The following is a 14890-nucleotide window of genomic DNA, read 5'->3' as shown; positions in this document are numbered from 1 at the left end:
CCCCAGAGAAGATCAGAGATTTATGTCCTATTATACAGCAAGGCATGGCAAGAGCCCAGAATACAGCAGGAGGGTTAGAGAGAATAAAAACATATTCACACTTACTTAGCACCGTGTAGGATGGCAAGGCTTTAGATACTTTATCTCATCTATTCTGCCCAATAACCTGGTTAGCCCTTCTGTTACTATCCCTGTACGTATGGCCACCTGGAGGTTTTGCCTGCCCAGAGGTCACCTCTGCTTTCTTGAGTAATAAATAGTGCCCCAGTATGCTGTTGGGAAAGTGTGGTCCCGATCTGATAGAATCCGGACCTGAGGACCACCTTTTGAATAAGCCCACCCTCCATCTCAGAGAGACCTGGGTGTCATCTTACCTAGGCTACAAGCATCCTCCAGAGGACACATCAGCAAGCCACAAGCCCCCCTTTCCCCTGACCCCTCCCCTCAAAGAGCCCACTAAAAACCCTGGCCATACAAAGCCTCTTGACCTGTTAGAAACTCTTTCCTTTGTTCTGCTGGCCAGGACAGAGGGGGCCTCTCAGGTTCAGCAATAAGCCTGCTTGGACTGGTGAGTTCACATGCCTCTTCTTCTTTCATCTGTGCCTCTATCCCTTTCACCATCCCCAGAGCGAGCTTATGACCCAGCTCATCGGAGAAGCCCATCTCTCCAGCCTGGAGTCACACACGGACATAAGACCGGAAGACCAGTCCCACCAGCCACAGCAATCCTGGGGGGATTGTCCTTTCCCTGGGTTGCCACTCTGCGCCTGCTGAAACCCGGAGCTTCCCCCTTTGCGCTACTCTGGGAGACTGGTGATGGGGCAGCCAGGAAAGCCACAGCGAATCCAGGAGAGAGCCGGCCCTGACGCCACACACACATGGGGAAACTCCTGGTCTCCTGGCACAGTTAATTCCGTTTTTCACTGAAAGTGGTTTGGGTTAGGTTTCTGTCATTTGCAAGCAAATCATGGCTAATAAACTCCTTTAAAATGTACCTTCATGCCTGACCTTATAGTGCTTGGCTCTGTAGGGAAAGCAAAACCCATGTGCATGTGTTCCCTGCCCTCAAAGAGCTTTCTGTTTTGTTGGAGAGAAAAGCAACATCCATGAATCAGTGAGAAAAGGGGAGAGAGAAACGTTGCAAAAAAAGCAGAAAACTGATTCATTGAAGAAATACCGAAGGCCAAAACTGAGCCACGCTGGGTGCCCCAGTCCCAAACCTTTATAGGCCCTTGGGCTGCTTTTCATTTTTAACAGTCAACACTCCAGTAAAAACCGATTCCGTGTCATACAGATAGAATGTAAGCCCCAAGGGCTGGAATATCTTTGCCATGTTCTCTACTTCTTTGCACAGTCCTGAGAGATGAGGCAGGTGTTCTCTTTCCTCCCTAATTATTTCTTCAGTATCTTTAAACTTCATCTCAAAAAGCTTGAAGTCCTTAGCAGGACACCAGCAGACCGTGTTATCCCCCAGTGCTCTTTCGTGTTGTCAGCTGCTATGGACTCTCCTCCGTACCTGCCTCGGGGACCAAGGCCCAGCACTGGAGTCCTTCCTTGAAAATGACCCGAGCTCCTTTGCCCCCTCCCCATCCTTCATGCCTGGTCAAGCCCCAGACCTCAGCGATTCACTTCCTCACGTCCGCTGCAGCCCACACCCGAGCAGGTGGATGTTGCTGTAGGTAAGCACATCACCTTGCTGACTCTCCTTTATTCCATTTATTCGTTGATACATTTAGTTACTGGATCACTGTCTTCTTTTCCTTCAATTCCATCATTATTCACAAAGACTTAAATATCCACATGTGTGATCCATATAATAATTTTGGCTTTACCTCCAGTAATCTGTTCCTCTGTCCTCTCAACTACACACTTCTGTGGTCACACTCTTGACCTTGTCACCCCAATAAATGCACCCACCTGATGTCTATTCCAAGCTACATACTCCCCCTCACTTCCTATTACCTGTCTCCTATACCCAGCAGTAGCTGTTGAAGAATTCTTAACTTTACCAGCTTATCACGTTAAGCTTTCATCACATCCGTCCTTCCTAGCTCAGGGACCATGGTTCATCGCTGGAACTGCTTTCTGGAAAAATACCTCTCTCTCTCTCTCTCTCTCTCTCTCTTTCTCTCTCTCTCCTCTCTCTCTCCATCATTCTTCCCCAGTCAAAGCCCAAACCTCATTAATTTGCTTCTTTACCCACACAGTGGCCTATATCCAAGAAATTGAATATTGCTTTAAAAAAATGACACACCCCCTTGCTGACTGGCCTTACATTAAATTCAGGGCAACATAACTCAAACCAACATTCAGAGTGAGCATTCCTATGATTCTACCTCTCTTTCTACTTCCCAAAATGACAATTTCACATCTTCTCCTTTATTGAAACCTTCTCCATCTCCCTACCTCCAAACCATTCTGAGATTATAACTTTACCTGATACTTCACTTATATATAAATTTTATATCCACCGAGAATAGGGAAAGAATTATGTAAGAGCCCATTCAGCTTCCTTCTGCCCGTACTAAACACCTACCCACATACTCTCTATACTCCATCTACTGATGAAAAAAATGTGCCCCATATAGGTGAGCCCTCCACGTGAGCTCTAGACCTCATCTTCTCCAGGACTTGGCTCCTGCAGTCATATCCTCCTTCCCTGCCTGCATACCCACTTACGTTCTCTTTACTGGATTATCCCCATTGGCATAAAAAACATGCTAGTATCTCCCATAACTGAAAACAAAATGAAACCAGCATAAATCTTCCCCAGCCCTAGGTCCTGCTCATCTGCTTCCCTTTACTGAAAGACGTCGGGAAATCAGCGTGGCTAGCTCCACACGCTCACCTGAGGTTCTCTCCCCAAGGCATTTTGGTTTAGGTTTCTGTCTTCATTGCTCCTCCAAGACTGTTCCCTGCAGGATCACCAAAAACCACTCAGCCCAAGTCGGCCCAGAGACTGCGTCCTCTTTCTTGAATCACTTCCTTCCCTGGGCTTCTAGGACACCACTTCCTGAGTTGTCTTCCCAGCTCACAGGCTGCTCCTACCCACTGCCTTCAGTATTATCTCCTCGTTCTTGCTCTTCTGCTTGACTTAGAAATGTTGGAGACTCCTAGGGTCCTTTCTTCTTCACTAAACCTTCTCCTATCTGGTCAGATAGCTGTAAATGTCATCTCATCACTCCTGACACTCAAGTCCCTGTTTGCAGTCATTACCTCTCCCACTTACATTCAAATGTCTACCAGACATCCTGACATGATGTCAGTAGGAATGTCAATAATGTGATCAAAATGAAACCGTTGATTTCCCTCCAAACCTGTCCTTCTCCAGTATTTCTCACCATTGTCTATGGTACTCAGTTGCTTGAGCCAAAAACATTAGAAATTGTCTTAGATTTTTTTTGCGCAGACCCGCACTCCATCTTCCAAGTCCAGGGGTCCCCACTCCAAAGCCTCTTCCAGTTCTCTGTCATCTTCAGTTCTGTCCCTCTGGGTGAGCCACCATCATCTCCCTCATGGACGGATGCAGGGGGCCTCCAGCCATTCTTCTGGTTTCTCCTCCAGCTCTTACCAACTCTTTCTTCACCCTTGTGGACTGATCACTTTAAAACAGAAATTACACCTGGTTTTGCCTACTTCAAAGCTACCAATAACTTCTCATCATCCTTCAAATAAAACTCAAACTCCTTATGCTGGGTGCCAAAAATTTATGGAATCTGACCTGTGTCTCCGTCTCTGGACTTGGCACATCTTGTTTGCCCTGCACCTCCTCAGCACCCCCTACACTGGCATCCCTCCAGTTCTCATGACTACCTCACTCCCATCTGCCCCCCTGTGCCAGCTGGGTTGCTGGGGCTGCCCCCCATTTTCTTATTCACATCTCAGCTCAAATGCCACCTCCATATGGAGATCTTACTTGACCAGCCATCGGCCACTCTCACATTGCTCTCTCTTTAAGTGAGTATATTTTCTGGGATAGGTAATATGTGTACATTTAAGTGATACAAAAGTTATACAGAGAAAAACAAGAAAAAGTCCCCCCTCCTTTCTGCAGGCATCTCAGCTGCCCCTGGAGGTAACTGTCATTCCCACTTTCTCATGGAGTCTTTGCCAATGTGGTCTAGGCACTTAAGAAAACATATTCTTTTGTCTGATTTTTCCTATGATTAAATGGTAGCATTGATTTAATGTATAAATTTACTCTTCTACAAGTAGCTTTTTTCACTTGACAAAATATGTTAGATGTCATTTTATCTGTTTGCCCAGCTATCTAGTTAGACTACCATCACCTATCTATTTCTAAACTGCCTTACACTTTCTAAAAGCTACAAGAGTTCCACTGTAGGAACACAACATATTCTATTAAATCCTCCACTGATGGACGTTCAAGTTATTTCCACACTTTTGCTAGTCCAGCGATGCCATGAATATCCTTGTACATATGTCGGTTGCTTTACACGTGGGCTAACGTACCTGTGGGACACGTTTCCTAGGGAGTCAAAGAACAAGATTGATGTGAACGTGCATTTTTAATTCTGATAGCTATTGCCCAACTGACCTCCACAGAGGTGGTCCAGGTCTACACTTCTGCAAGCCTCATCTCGTTTTAACCCTCTGAGGAACAATTTTCACCTTCAGGCAGTGTTAGTTGGGGGCTATCACCCCCCCAGGGCAGAAAGTGTTTCCTTGCTCCTGGGCTTCCCAGTGCCTGGGTTACCATCTGGTAGACTCCCAATAACAAATAAGCGGAATTAATAAATAAACAACCGAAAATGGACAGGATGAATAGAGCAAGAAACTTGGCAGCAACTGACAGGAGGTCTAATCCTGGGTCTGTCATGACTGTGCAGCCTGGAGAAAATTACTTAACCACTCTGAGCCCCCTTTCTTCATCTGGTAAATGGAGAAAACAATAATCCTTACTTTGAACACTTACTTTCAGGACCAAATAGGATAATGTATGCACCGAGTGTTTTATAACTTGTGAGAACCCTGTACCCCATGCAATTACTAAGATCCTGGGATGATGAGAAGACCTAGCCAGCTAAAAGGTACATCCTAAATCAACACATTTAAACTCAGGATGGCATGTGCAGAGGCCCATAAACCGTCCAATAAATGTGGCAGGGCTTCCACTGTCCTGTCCTTGTAGAAGAGAAGCTTGATTTACCAATAAACATGCCCTACAGAAAACCAGATGTCTGGATCCCCAGGCTTAAGATTTCTCAACTAATCCCCACACATGCCATCCAGTCAGCACACCAACACCCTGCACTTACATTCTAGTGGATCAAGAAAGCATCTACTTCGAGAGACTGCTGATGGCTGGAATGAGGTGGGGCAGCCGTGAGAGGATACCAGGGGAGACATCATCTTTCACGGATTCAGGGGGCTCTTTCCCAAAGGTAGAAGATAAGCCCAGAGGGTGGGCAAATAAAGAATGTAACAGTGCCTGCGGGAACTAGCCAGAACCAAATAGAATTAGGACTAGCCTGGCTTAGCAGAACAGGACGTGTTTGCTGGGCAGCTGAGGAATTGAGTACCTTACTGGGGAGAAGGGTTGGCTGGTCTCCAGAAATCGTCGGTGTAAGGCTGCCCCGCTGTCTCTGTTTTAGATTGTGATTGACCACTGAATAGCTGCCCAAATTGAGTTGCCCTGTCCAGACCCAGGCCTGACAGAATAATCAGTAGGCACTGCCCTGGAGGCGGCCGGGCAGGAGCTGGTAATTGACAGAGAAGTCATTACTGGGGAGAGCCGCAGAGCAGGCTGGGAGTCCGAGCTGACGGAGCCTCAGGGCGCAGGAGTTGGAATCACTGGGAACAGACAGCCCTGTGGTAGGTGTCAAGATGCACAGAGAGCTCTGCTTTTGAAACCCAGCTCTGCCGTGCTCTGCGTGCGATGTCGGGCGCGTGACTGACCTCTATGAGCCCGGTTTGTGGCCTGCCAAACAGAGATGAGAATACGTATCTTCAGAAGAGCGAAAAAGGAGGTGGATGGTGATGACAGAGCTGATTGAAGCACCTATTTCACATTTCCAGGCATCAAGGACCATCTAAGAATGTTTAATATACATTAATTAATTTAATCTTCACCACAAAGCCTGTGCTGTTAGTCTTGCCATTTTACAGTGAAGGAATAGGTTTTAAGGTATTGCCCAAGGTTACCTAGCTGGAAACTGGCAATGCCGGCATTTGAACCTGAACGTTCTGGCTCTGGAATCCACACTTGTCAGCACGGGATGGGCCACGTGGATGGGCCACGTGGATGGACGAACATAAAGGGAAAGGCCCCTGCAGTGTCTGGCAGGAAGGCTGTGCTCAGTGGAAGTTGGTTACTTCTGTTTCCCACCCCTTCCTCTGCCCACCCAAGAACATTCTAGACTAACTTTAAAAGGCAGGTGTGGGCTGACCCCACAGCTGGAGGGGAGCCAACCTATATAATTCCCCTACACTGGTAGAAACTCAAAATCCTATAAGCAGGTCCCCAAATGACTGAGCTCCATTGTCCAACATGTAAAATAACCTCTGATGCCAGCCACTGACCTTGGAGGGTAAGAAAGATCTGAGTAGACTGAGTCTGGGGAAAAGCCATCTTCCTGCAGAGGGGCCAGTGGGACAGAGCTTCAGGGCTGTGCAGCCCAGGCCCCAGGTATCTCATGGTCCTATCAGGGGAGCCACAGGTGGGGGGAATGGGGAGACGGAGAAGGATGATGGGGAAATGTAGGTTCAGTGGGCTTGTCAAGGGTGTTCAACATTGTGCTAAAGTGTTTAGAGTTTATGTCCTCCAAGGCATCCTGCAGGGCAGCACTGTGTTGTCCTCTGAGCCCTGCTCAAGCCTCACCTCCCTAGAGCGACACTTGCCTTTGCTCGTCTGCCTTCCTGTCACGTAGGGCGCCCAGACTCAATCTAGCAGGCAGATGGGAGCCCTTAACGATTGTTAGCTTCCTGCTGTTGCTGTCACAAATTGCCACAAATTCAGTGGCTTAAGACAACATAAATTATGTATCTTACACTCCTGGAGGGCAGAGGCATGAAATGAGAAGGCTGGCTTGACATCAGGTGTCAGCAGGTCTTGGATGCTTCCAGAGGCCCTAAGGGAGAACCTGTTCCTTCCCCTTCCCAGCCTCTAGAAGCTTCCCACATTCCTTGGCTCATGGCCACATCACCCCAACCTTGTCTTTAGTCATTAAATATCTCCTTCTCTGTGTCTCCTTTGCCCAGCATAGTACCTGGCACAAGAGGTTGTGTAAATGATGTTCACTAAATCGAACTGAATGGCCCACATGGATGACTCCTGTGTTCTTGTGTGAATGCTGAACTGGTTAATCTTGGAGGCTATCTCCCTAGGTCCACGCCTCTCCATCCAGGCACTCAGTCCCATAATGCTCCCCTGCCAGTCACACCAGTGTCTGGGCCCTCCCTGCTTATCCCTGCATCTTCTGATGATCCCAAGTCGACTTCCCAGGATTCCACTCCAGACCACGCAGGGGTTCAGTGACCTGGAATGGTTCCCTATTTTCTAGGTCTTATCAAAGTTTTGTAGAATATAAAATGTCTGAACTGCATGGATTCTTCCAGATCATCTTGTTTAACCCCCTCCATGATGGGGAAACTGACACATGCCGAGAGGAAGGGACTTGTCTCAGGGACTACAGTTGCCCTCACCTCTGGCTGGAGAACATGGGTCCATGTGGGGACTGCCCCTGTCGTGGCTGCACCTGGTACTTCCACCAGTCCTGAAATTATTTGTTGGGCATTTGTTGTCTTTAATGTCCTGCACTAGTGTTTCCTATCACCCTGAGGTCTGAAATAGGAAAAAAGAGGAGAGTAGGGAAGGTATCTGGAGGAAAAAGGATCTGAGCCTGGGAGAAGAGAAGGCCCAGGGGGACCACAAATACCTGAGGCTGAATGTATAGCCTCGTGGGGTGCATGCTGCAATGCCAGGCCAGCCCCGTTGTCCCCAAAGTTTTAAAGAAGTCTGTTTGTCAGATCTCTTGGGTTTGCAGGCCAAATGAAAAGGGGATGGGTCCAGCTGTGGGGGGAGAAGAGACCTCACAGAGAGGAGGAGATGTGAGTGTGGCAGACACTCACACCACCTCTGTGTTAGGCCTGCACCAGAAGGCTGCCTGCCTAGACACCCAAGCCACTCTGCTTGGGGTAGATTGCTGGCCAGGAAGCATTCTCAGCCTGTGCTAGGCCCCCAGAACCAGCCATCAACCAGTAACAGACAGAGAAGTGGTGGATAAATATCCCGGCTTCCAAGCCCCTCAGTGAGGAGGACCTTGACACAAGTTATACACAGTCCCCCAGAGTTCCTGGAGGTGCCAAGCCCCCAAGAGGACTGATAACTTGACCACACACCCTTAGTGACCTCCTTCCCTCTCTGTCACTTCCCCGCTCCATGACCTCGAATGACCTCCCCAACAGACAACATACTCTGAATCATTTCCTCAAAGTCTCAGGGGATCCTAACCAAGCCAGAAAAAGGATATACCTGTGAGGGCTGATTGTATGTGTCAAAGTATGAAATCAGAGCGAAAGAAACTGAGGGAAAAGGGAAGCCCACAAGTGCCTGGAGCTCTCAGCATGAGGGAGGAGCTGGGTTTCTCCTCGAATACCTGGAGAGTTACTTAAACATTAAATGATGACTCCATACAGCTTGAAGGCTTGCAGACACAGCAACACAACACAATGATGTGCTCTTTTGTGTGTTCTCCCAGGGCCTGGCCGGGAGCGGATTCACAGCGTGTGTAGAAACCCTCCCTTCTCTGAGCTGGTTTTGATCCTTTGCTGCTGAACGTATTCTTCAGGAGCAGCCACCGTGTCCCCAGAGCAAGGGGTGCCTCTGGTGCATGGAGCACACCTTATTTGCTGTGCCTCTAGTGCCGAAGGCAGCGTCCGTGGTCCATGGGAACTCATGTCCTAGCTTGTCAACTTAGAACAGAGGACTGTGCCTCCCCACCTCTGAGATGCCCGGGATGCTGAACTAGGGCAACAACTGCACCGCGATGTCTGCGGGTGGGCAGTGCCGGGTCCGTCTCTGTGTCTCCAGGGCCGCGCCCAGTGCTCTGCACATTGAGTACGTACTTGAGGAAGGAAGGCTGGTTACAAGGCCGCACAAGGCAGCTGTCCCAGTGCTTCCCCAGGGAGGCTTTCCCTGGGCCCTGAGCGCCAGCCATCCTTTGAACCTGGAGCTCTAAAGCCACCCAGGTGCCCCAGAGCTGCCCCAACTCTCATTCAGGGTCCTGCGGTAAAGGTGCTGGATGAGACATGTGGTTTCAATGGAGGTCTCTTCTCACTGCTCTGGAAGGGCCAGGCCAGTGCCACCTGGAACCCCACCCTCAGTCACTGCTTTCCCAGAACTGCAGTAGACAGAAGGGCATGTGATCCCACTCAGCCCCTGTTATTATTCACATGTGTTCCTTATTCCCGGGAATGCTCCCAGAGATAGCGGCTGTGGCCCGCCTCAACCATCACGACTCAGCCTCAGAAGGCTGTGGGCCTGGCCCGGGCACAGCACCAGGATGCAAATGGGGCTCCTTGTTCCATGGCTTGCACTCTTCCCACTGTGGCTACGTGAGGAAGGAAGCAACTGTCCAAGAGGCAGCCCCTCGGTAGCCCCAAATCCACACATGCTAGAACTCAAAATTCTCATCTCACTGCCCCCACATCTCCCTTTGGTGCATCTGTCCAATAAGCCAAAGGTTTGGATGGAGATATCACTGTGCTTCAGCCCATCTGGTAAGCTGAGGCCCTCCTCCCCTTCAGGGCTTACCGCTGAAGGAAAGGTGCCTGCTACTTGCAGAGGCTGCTCACAGCTCACAGCGTTTCATGGTGTGAAAATTCATCACCCACAAATGCAGGAGTCAGGCCCAACAAAGGAACAAATCACCCTCTGAGGGTCTCCTCCTCCAAATACCAAATGAAACTCCTGAACCTAAAACCAACAGCACTCAAAGAGGCTCAAGACAATGCTTTCTCCCAGGCGCCATTCATTGACTATAATGGATACAGTGAGAGAAAAGGAAATTAAAGTTTTGTGAAATTTGTCCACATGGCAAAGCCTTCTTCCAAAGTACAAGACATCCTGGCTCATCTAAGTCATTAAAAAAAATACTATTGGGCTTAACTTTTAAAAACAGAAAAATAATATATCAATAATTCAAAGATGTAAACATGCCTATTTTTAAGCAGATATGCATGGTGAATGGCATTTCAGTGATTGGAAGAATCTGGGCAGGAGCCCAAGGGTCAAAGGCCATGCCCTCTGCTGAGGGGTGGTGTGTAGGTTGGTCCTTGCATGTTAGAAGAATACCAGGAAGTTGAGGGCATGTCTGGGTCAGCCAATGATTCAGCAGCCCTGGGGAGTAGACAGGAGTCTCCACCTGTTTCTACAAGTTCTGCCCCCACCCCCACTCCCACCTGCCACCACCATCCTCCGCTGCCATGGGACCCTTCACATCCTAACACCTGCCTTATACGGGGCTGAAATGTTAGGAATGTTAGGTGGAAAGATAGCCATGAACAGCCAGAAAAGGAAAAGGTAAGGCTTAAAGAAGAAGCTGCTTAGATAAGGTTCAAAGAAAAAGCTACCCAAACTTTGCCCTGATAGGGGGTCTCATGTGGAGACACGAAAAGCTCTGCAGGGAGGTAACTTCCACCCCAAGCAGATCACAATCTAATGGAACTAAGAACTGCCCAGATTACACCTCAGCACGGGGAACGGACGTGCTCACTGAGAGGAATGGCTGTATAGAAATGTGGTGGGGCAGAGACATGGGGCAACATCATGGTTAACTTTTCCTGCCTGTGATGAAAAATGCCAAGATATAAACAGTACAGTAAGACAGGAGAGACTCCATCTGAAGGCCAAGATTCTATTTTAAAAACCAGATAGGAGGTAAGATTCCTAACATATTCTTCAGTAATCAGACAATAACCCACCCTATCTTAAGGCAGGGCAAGAAGTCCTAACTGATATGTTCCCAGCACCTGAGAGAAACCACTACCTTGGAGAGGAACCAGGTCAATAAATTCCTTGCATTAAGTTTATCTGACAGAACTATCTAGAGGACTGCTGTTGGTGACATAATGTCTCTCAGTGGAGACATCTTGAGATCACATGTCAAGTCTATGCCCAACAACCCCACCCCCTGCCCCACCCCCTTTGCCCCATCTTGAAAGCCGTAAAAGACACAACCCTAAGCCCTTAGGTGCTTCTCCTCTCTGAGGTGGCCCGCACTCCTCTCTCTTTGAGTGCGTACTTTTTGCCTTAAATAAAAACTTAATTGCATGTTGTCTCTGTGCTTTTCCCTTGGTAAGTCTTTGTTACTTTGCTGTTTCATTGTATTTTCTAGACTTCCGCACAAGTCTTCTTTCCTCTGCCCCACTCCAGACAAGTAGGAAGGGGCTGCTGAGAGCGCTGATGTGGGCTTGCAAGTTCCTGTCACCTGGACAACCCAAGCAGGACTGTAACTGTACAATCATGCTCTTTGGCCTGCCTTAAAATCTCCTTTTGGGAAGCTCTCAGAATATAATATTACTCCATTCACTGCTCCGTGGCTCCCCCAAATCCTGGGGTGGTAAGGGCTTAGTTCCCATGCTATGCAGATTCAAGTGGACATTGGATGCCAGGTGACCCTGGCTTTAGGAGTCGACTAGGAATTTACCCCATGCCAAGCAGGAGTTCAGTGAACTTCCCTTCCCTCCCTCTGCTCTTCCTTGCTCTCTGCTGCCTGCGTGGCTGCTGCCATTTATTGTTACTCTTGCTTTAATGAATTCCATCCTTACCTACACTCATCTGACCTGCTTGAGAATTTTTTGTCATTCAGAGTCAGGAACCCTCCCTTGTCCAGGTTGAGGTTTCTCCTAATGCTTCGCCTAGTGTGCAGGGGGAGACCTCCCCAGATGCAGTGCCCAACAACAGAAAGACCTGTAAATCAAATTACCCCCACCTTTCAGTCAAAGAGGTGCCTCCTACCCAGAAGGCAATATATAAGCCTCCCACCTAACAGATCAAGGCTTTTGTCTGCCTTTACTCTGGCCTGTTCCTCCCTGAGAGTATATAATAAAACCTCCCCTCTACTTCATTATTGTGTCTCTGCCTTTCAATTCCTTGTTATGGTGGGGACAAGAACAGAGGAGAACTCAACCTGTAACAATACCATCACTGTCTTATGTCCACTAAGCACCTGCTACATGTCAGGCACTCTATATCCACGGTATCCAGAATCACCAGCATTCGTAGAGATTCATCCCATTGGACAAATGAGTCAACTGCATGAAGAGGGGTGAAATGATTTCACAGGTCACATGGGGTAAAGTTCTGATTCTAAAAAGTGGTAGATAAGCTTACGTGATGTCAATCTCATCTTAGACTGTCCATTAGAGAGTCCAGGAAGCTATAGATTCTTTTACTGCTGGAGGAAAGGGGTCTGTAAATTGCAGTGACTGCCGACAGCCCACAGTGTTTCATGGCATGAAAATTCATGGCTGTGGCTCAGGTAGAGCCCTGGGGCCTGATATCTGAGGCTTCCACTAATGGCTGAGTGATATGTTGAAGGTCTTCTCTGGTTTTGTCATTTTAAAGAAGCCCATGTCTCCAGGGAAGGCAGAGTATGAAAGATTTGAAGAGTTCCCACTCTCTGTGACTGCACTTGCTTGTCCCTCTGTGTGTGCCCCTGCCACACTCCAGTTCCCTCCAATCTCTGTTCAGGCATGGCCTCTGCTGGCCTGGGCCTCCTTCACCCTGCCCCAAGCTGCCCCCTCTGCACAAGGACAATGCCTGGTCCTCAAGCTTAACGTTTGCTGCATCACATTGTATTGTGATTTTCTTAATTGTGTGGACATCTTCCTCAACAGCCATGTGTTTGTTGAGGGCATAGGGAATGGTGTATTCATCTCTACACTCCAGGGTCTAGGTCTTACTGCCACCTGGCACACTGCAATGACTCAGGACACCAAAATATCTCAGTCTGATGTAATTTGAGTGTAAATGAATGTGGTCAAAATTCCTGGACCCTTGGTTGATGAAAACCTCAAGTTCCATGAGCTCTTTCACAGATAATCAGCTGTTCCTATATAGGGAGGGAGGGAAAGGGGGAGAGAGGGAGAAAGAGGGAGGGAGAGGAGGCAGTGGGGAGGGAGAGAAAGAAGAAGAGAGAGTCAGAGAGGAAAGACAGAGGGGGAGAAAGTGGGGAGGAGGAGGAAAGATGAGAGACTTTTCCCTTTTTTCAATGAGCAAAAAGTCCCCAGTTTCTGTTGAATGGACCAACCTGGGCCAGTCACTGCAGTCAGTGGTGCTTTGGTGAATTGACTGGCTTAAGCCTGGGCTGCTAAACCAATCACAGCCTAGGTCAGCCAGTCTGGACCACCTTGCAGGACTGACCTTGCAGTGAGGTGGGAGGGAGTCCCACTTTCATGGAAGGGAATGGCAGGGCAGGACTACCCATTTTTGTAAATGAAGGTTGCCTTGGAACACAGCCACACTCCTTGGCTTAGGTGTGGTCTCTGGCTGTCCTGCACTGCATGGTCAGAGTTGGTAAGCATGGCCCTAGAGCAGAAGATGTTACTCTGGATCCTTCCGCAGAGAACGTTTGCCCACCCTTGCTCTGAGAGAGCCCCAAACACCTGCTCAAGTTCCCCAAACCACTCTAGTCCCTTCCCTCTGGGAATCCTTGCTGTTCAACTCTTCCTTCAGTCCTTGGGCTCACCAGGGTCCTTCCAACAAGGAAACTTTCAGGCTTAATGAAGCAAATCAGAGCAGATTGAAAGGATGAGCAAGTAACTGAGTGAACAAGAGAGTGAGGAAGTGTGTAAGTGTCTGGGCACCAAATCCCACAGCCCTGAGTGCCAAAGTTCCCCCTCACAGAGATGGGCAAGAAAAAAGTAGGAGGGATGCCATGATTTGCAGTGCATGGTCCTAGGGAAGTTTCTTAGATCCACAAATATATTTGGTTACATTTTTTGTATCTGACCCTTGAATAAAATCCATATTCTACCTGGGCATGAAGCCAGCCCTTCTAGCCAAACTGGACTGAATACTCATGATCAGATACTTCTGTGTGGCTGGCGGACAGACTCTTGAACAGGATGGTGAATGAGGCAGGCGTGCCTCTACTCTCAAGGGGCTTATAGTCTGAGAGCACAAAGGGAAAGACATAGCCCCTCCTTGCATACAGAGGCAGTGAAGTAAGCCGTCAAGTTTAAAAACGTGCTTAGAAAGAAGACATTTTGGGATGCCGTGGGAACCCAAAGGAGAGCTCGGAAGGAGAGGGTCAAGAGGAGGCTCGAGATGTATTTTCAAGGACTAACAGGACTTAGAACATCTGGAGGTGAGCAGTGTGTTCAAAGTCACCGAGGTTCAGAGCAAGCCAGCCAGCCAGCCAGCCATTCACCCACCTAAACATCCAGGCATTGGGTATTTATCAAGCTCCCCATCTATCCAGTTGCCCAAGCCAGGAAGCTGTGTCCTGTCCATGACATCTTCTCCCTCCTTAACTCCTGGACACTGCCCACCTGCCCATGTGTCTCTGTGGACTCCGCCGTTCCTGCAGAGCCGACACAACCACCACTGTGTGGCAATGTCACCTGTATGTTCTCTCTGTGGCCCATCTTGCTCTGTTACCTTCCCCCTCTCCTGCTCTCCTGTCACAGTGAACTGTCAGAAATGCTGATTTGAATATGTCATTCCCCTTCCTAAACCCTCCAGGAGTTTCCCAGCGCCCTTGGGGGAAATGACTCACCCGGGCCTGCCGCTCTGGCAGCTTCGACCCCTTCCTCCCAGCCCTTGCCCCTCACCCTCCTCTCCCCTGTCTCTGACTCCCACGGACACCCTGGGTGCTCTCCAGCCTCCAGCCTGGCTTTGCCCTGCCGGGACCTAATTCATTCC

This window comes from Manis javanica, chromosome 2, assembly GCF_040802235.1.
Source record: "Manis javanica isolate MJ-LG chromosome 2, MJ_LKY, whole genome shotgun sequence".
Classification (NCBI taxonomy): Eukaryota; Metazoa; Chordata; class Mammalia; order Pholidota; family Manidae; genus Manis; species Manis javanica.
The sequence above is the reverse complement of the archived record's forward strand: the minus strand, read 5'-3'. Positions refer to the sequence as shown.